Source organism: Aegilops tauschii, chromosome 1 (assembly GCF_002575655.3).
Source record: "Aegilops tauschii subsp. strangulata cultivar AL8/78 chromosome 1, Aet v6.0, whole genome shotgun sequence".
Lineage (NCBI taxonomy): Eukaryota > Viridiplantae > Streptophyta > Magnoliopsida > Poales > Poaceae > Aegilops > Aegilops tauschii.
The window spans coordinates 483483482-483489518 of record NC_053035.3 but is presented as its reverse complement, the minus strand read 5'-3'; the positions used below and the strand labels follow the sequence as shown (position 1 = coordinate 483489518).

General features: G+C 48.1%; 1 pseudogene; it reads left to right on the top strand.

Annotated features, from left to right (window-relative positions):
* The first annotated feature begins 2319 nt into the window (after positions 1–2319).
* On the top strand, positions 2320–4575 carry LOC109779361 (beta-1,2-xylosyltransferase XYXT1-like; annotated as a pseudogene).
* The last annotated feature ends 1462 nt before the right edge of the window (positions 4576–6037 follow it).

Sequence of the window (6037 nt, the reverse complement as noted above, 5' to 3'; positions counted from 1 at the left end):
TACTCATATAACGATTGTATTTTTTTAAACGCGCAATTACTTCAAAAGTTGACAACATGTATTAAAAATAATTATGTAATCATACTAAATTTTAGAAATGCCAATGATTAACACATGTGGAGCACCACTCGCACAACTGGCTCCAAAAGCAAACGTCCTTGTTGATAGACTAACAATTTCAAAGAGAACGAACATATATACGCTCTGATACCTGACCTTACTCACTACTAAATGTTTTGAATCAACTAAGTATGTTCAGTTATCATGCATTTTGTGTTTTCTTCTAAAGACATTTAAACTGTATTTTGTTGTTGTAAAACGTTTGCCTTAACCGGTTAAAATATGTCATATCCTTACGGTGGTTGGAGTGGTGAAACAAAAGCCCTCCGTAGAGGGATACGTCATATCCTTATGCTATGTTTACTTTAAGAGTTTAAGAGGGATCGCGAAAATTGGCTCAGCATAAAAATAAAAGAGAAGCCCTTCCCAGAGAGAAGCAGAGCTTGTCATGCATTTTTGGGGGTTTTGGTTGCATAAAGTTTACTAGAAAGGAACCTTACTTTACATTGCCCCTTCTGATTACACCCATTTGTGTTATTATTATAGTTTTATGCCGTATCACAAGTTTGTATAAAGTTTCAATTCTCTTCCAATAAAAATTCATACTTCATTCAAGTGCAACTTTGATGCCTCCAATGATGACAACTTACTTGGAATATCTTTCTTGACCCACATGTAGGTATAGTGGACACTTGTGGAGGAGACTGGGTTCAGGGTTTTTGAATGCACAAGCAGAATTCATGCTTAGTACGGGAATTAAGGCTAGCGGAGGCTGAAATAAATTATGCATGTGAGGATCCATGGCAAGTAAAATAAAATATGCATAACAATGCGATCATTAGATTGTCTTCCATGTCTAGTCAAAAATACTTTGTTCAATTTCATTGATAGTTCACAACCATAAAAGATGTTCAAGATAATATATTTGCATGTGATATCTCTCTTTCTAGTACCAAGTTCTATTAATAAGAACACCAATTGCACCCCTTCATCAAGTGAGAACGCTGCAACATGGCCCACCCACAGTGCATGGCGTCGAATACCTTGGTTACTGTTGGGGATGTACTAATGTTGCTTAGGAAAAAAATTGCTTGTGAAAAAAATATGTGGGTCTGATAAGCATCCATCACTATAATTATATGGTATATATGATGTTGTCATATAATCTCTATACGTGCTATAAATTTCTAGAGCCCCTTAAACAATGTGCCCGCTACCGCTGGTAACAAACCACGGCCATGTATTAAGTGCAATACTAAATAATCGGTCAACCGATGAAACTAACGAAGTTTTTCAACGGAAAAGAATCGGGTAAACTCTCGTGGGCGGATTTGAACCTCCTCACATTTCATACTCATACTACACAAAAAATTGTCCAAAAACAATTTTTTTTGCAAATGAACATCTTCTTGCACCGTACACATCTGAAAAAGAGATGTTCAGAAAAAATATATGTACATTTTCGTACTACAATATGATAAATTTTGTGAGTCTATGCTATACTTTGCTGGAACAATTCCAATTGACATCAATTTTTAAAAAGAAATCATCTACTCCCTCTTGTTGCATTAATTTGCAAGTTGGGAACTGGTGTTTAGGTCTTCATTATATTATAAAAAAATCTATTTCTCAAAAAAGTATGTATCTTTAGATTATCCTGATAAGTGCCACATGTATGGCACGAACACATGGCAACTCCGAACTTTTTTATGACAATTTTAGTGACGCGAGCATGGCAACTTTAGTTGTCAAGAATGACACAACTTCTTTTTCGGATGGCAAGTTTCAGTTCTTTTTTGTTTTTTTACGGATGTCAACTTTAGTTGTAAAAACCGTTAGGGCCGGAGTGCTTCGTGCCACACGTGTGGCACTTATCATTTGGGTAAAGTTTTTAAACATATATTTTAAGCATGTCACGCATGTTTTTGTTGGTTAAATTAAAGACTAAAAATTCTTACCCGACTTATAAACCAGTAGAATCACGATAGATGGCAGGCCCTGTTCCGTCAACGATGTGTTATCATTTCATTCTCAGAAAAAATACTCAATCAGAACCTAGTATCCCAGCCCACGAAATTAGCAACACCTAGTCAACAACAATTTGCACACTTAATTACACTTAGCCCACTAGATTAGCCTCAAGCGCAGCCATGTTGACTTGTATCCTAGTGCAGCCATGTTGACTGCAGAACAAAAGCAAGAATGACAACAGCTACAAAAAGCTGAGAGCGGCGGCGGCGGCAGCAGCAGGAAGTTGCAATGCACGGCGGCGAGGTGAAGCCCGGGAGGAGCCAAAGGAGCTCGGTGCAGAAGCACGTCAACGTCGGCCTCGTCGTCGGCGGTCTCCTCATGCTCCTCACCTATCTCGTCGCTCGGCATCTCGCCGTCAGCCTACCCCCTCATGGTGCGTAAATAATGGAACAGTTTACCTCGCCGTCTCTATGCACCCCTGCCGGAAGCTGAGCTTCTTTGCTTAATTTGCAGTTGTCATTACGGAAGTAGGACAGATCATGGATCATAATAACATCAAAGATCCCCATGAAACAGGTGAAGACTCGTGTTGTTTTGATCGTATTTGCTTTTATGCTGATGAACGAAGCTAGTTTAACCATGGTAAAAAAAATCCTTTTGCTTGCCGTCGATCGACAGAGAATGGCAAGGTGGTGTGCAGCACGGCGGGGCGCTCCTATGACCTATCCGACACATGCGAAGTGGACGGCGACGTCCGCACCAACGGCACTGCCCTGTCGGTGACCCTCGTCCCGGCGAGCGGGTCCGAGTCAGAGCGCCGGGAGTGGATGATCACGCCATACTCGCGCAAGCTCGACGGCATAAGGAAGGTCACCGTGACGCAGCTACAGGACCGGGCCGCCGCGGTGCCATGCACGGTGACCCACGACGTGCCGGCCGTCCTCTTCGCGATCGACGGGTACGCGGGCAACTACTGGCACGACTACAGCGACATACTGGCGCCGGTCTTCATCGCGTCGCGGCGGTACCACGGCGAGGTCATGTTCCTCATCGCCAACATCCGGCTCCATCCGCAGTGGCCGGTCAAGTACAGGGCCTTCCTGCGGGGGCTGTCCAAGTACGACGCGGTGGACATGGACGGCGACGCGCAGGTCCGGTGCTTCCCGCGCGTCACCGTGGGGCTCCGACTCTACAAGGAGCTGAGCATCGTTCCCGAGCTGGTGCCGGGGGGCCGCCTCTCCATGGCCGACTTCACCCGGTTCCTGCGCGAGACCTACGCGCTCCCACGCGTCAGCCTGGCCCGGGAGCCGCCGCCGCACAAGAAGCCGCGGCTGCTGCTGATCCACCGGGGGCACTACCGCCGGATCCTGAACGAGCCGGAGATCGCGCGGGCGGCACAGGCGTAGGGGTTCGAGGCGGTGGTGGCGGAGCTGCGTGGCGACGCGCCCGACGCGGAGCAGGCGCGGGTGGTGAACTCGTTCGACGTGGTGCTAGGCATCCACAGCGCGGGGCTGACGAACGCGCTGTTTCTGCCGCCGGGTGGCGTGCTGATCCAGGTGGTGCCGTACGGGAAGATGGGGTTCATCGCGAGCACCGCGTTCGGCTCGCCCTCCGCAGACATGGGGCTCGGCTACTTCGACTACGACGTGAGCGTGGACGAGAGCTCGCTGCTGGAGGCGCTGGGGCCGGAGCACCCGGCGATCAAGGACCCCGACTCCGTCCACCGCAGTGTTGGCGCCGCTCCTCTCGCAGCACGGCTTAATCTTCTACCTCGAGCTGCCTCGCACAACTCTCCTGAGGTTTCTCTCTTCATCTTCTCTCACGAACACATGAGAACACACACATACACACGCATGAACCAAGGGAGACCAGAAGAGCTTTGCCGTGAGGCCCTTCCCTTGGTGTACAGAACGCTACATTTTTCTGCTCTAGCCCTCACGGCCTCCTTTTCATTCATCTGATCAACACATATATATACACCGGGCTGGCTCACGCACGCCCTAACCCAGCCTCCACTCGGGCCACTAAACCCACTAACCCATGCACACGCACAAAGCTAGCTAACCAACTACTTGCATGCAGCCAGTTTGTTTCCTTGATTCACTCCAACGTCCCAAGACTAGGACTTGCATGCAGCTCACAACCGGATCAACCCAGCCGGCTAAACATGCTCGTAGAGCCCCACACTCCAGCCTTCGTCGCACTTGCCGCATCACACGGCCACGCTGCCTCACGCAGCACTGCAGCCTCACACCGCCATTGGCATCTCGCCATCATCGTCGTATCGCACGACGCCTTGGCATCTCGCCTTCTCCGCACGCCTCTGCTGAAGCTTCGTTGGACAACTACTCCCTAGACAAACTAAGCTACATGCATAACGAAAAACAAACTATACAGATACCTGAATCAAGATTAAGTCTAACACGCAGCGGCTGGCCCAAGGTCTTCGAGCTCTACCTCGCCAAGCAGGACGTTCGCATCAACGCCACCCGCTTCGCGCCAACGCTGGCGCGAGCGCTCGACCACTTACGGCGCCCTCATTAGGGGCACGTGCGCGTAGAGAACGACGAACAGTCACTAGTAGAAAACTGGGTTTTGGTCACAGGGCAATATTCACATTAGTCCCGGTTCAGTCACGAACCGAAACTAATGTGATCATTGGCCCCGGTTCGTGCGGCCAGGGGCCTGCCGGGCCTCGTGGGGGCATTGGTCCCGGTTCGTCCGGACCCTTTGGTCCCGGTTGGTGGGACAAGCCGGGACCAATGTGCCATGCTCTTGGCCCACCACCCTTTCGTCCCGGTTCATACCACAAACCGGGACTAAAGGGCTGGTCCTAGTTGCGGCCAGTGTTTAGTCCCATCTCGCCAACCGAAGGGCGCTCACACCAGTTTATAAGCCCGTCCCTCTCTGCCTTGTTGAGCTCCTCTCAAAGTGAAAATAGATGCCCTTATACAGGGAATTTGACCTAAATTCACAGTAAATTTCTTTGAATTTCATAGAAATTTATTATGAATTGAGGTTGAATTTTCTCTATAAGCGCATCTATGTTCATTTTTTTATAGTAAATAAAAATAAATACACCTTAATAAAATAAAATAAAATAAACTATAGTAACTTAAATAAATAAACCTTAATAAATTAAATAAAAATAGCAGCAGTAAAATAAATAAAAATAAAATAATTAAAGTAAAATACATAAGTAATTGGAAATAAAATAAATAAGTTTTTGTTGTAAGTAGAAACAAAACAAAACAAATAAAGCAAAAGAGAAAACAAAAAACAGAGAAAAAATTTATGCCACCTACTGGGCCACCACGGCCTGAATACGACTTGAAACCCATCCGTGGGCCAGGATTCAGGCCCGCGGAAGGCCCAGTAGGCCCCACAGGCAAAGAGAACGGGTTAGGCCCGAAAGCCTGCAGTTGAGAGGAGCTCGAGAGGGTGGGCGCAGCAGCGCTTATAAACCACTCTCGAGCCCTCTCAACTAGTGAGGTGGGACTAAACTTTTGACGCGGGGCAGCACAAGGCCTTTGGTCCCGGTTGGTGCCACCAACCGGGACGAAAGGTGGCATTGGTCCCAGTTCGTGGCACCAACCGGGACCAAAGGCCTTTAGTCCCGGTTGGTGCCACGAACCGGGACCAAATAGTTCCCTATATATACCCCATCGCCACAGCAGAGCACTCCACAGTGCTCTGTTTTTTCTGGCCGGCGAGGGGAGGGCATTTGGGTGCTCTACCTCACCTCCTATGCACATGAGGTGTTCGATGAAATGTCTGAGCCACACTAGTTAATCTTTCTCCTCTCGAAACTCGACCTTCGAGCTCCATTTTCCCAGAGATTTGTCTAAGTTTAGCGGTCCGTCGCGTCCCGTCCTCGTCTTCACCGCCGTCGATCGCCCGCGCCGATCTCGTCGCCAGCACCACCGTGGTGATCCTCTTGTTCTTATCTTCTTTCTGAAAGGAAAAAAATTCTTACTTTAGATAGTTACTTGTCTAATTTTGTTAC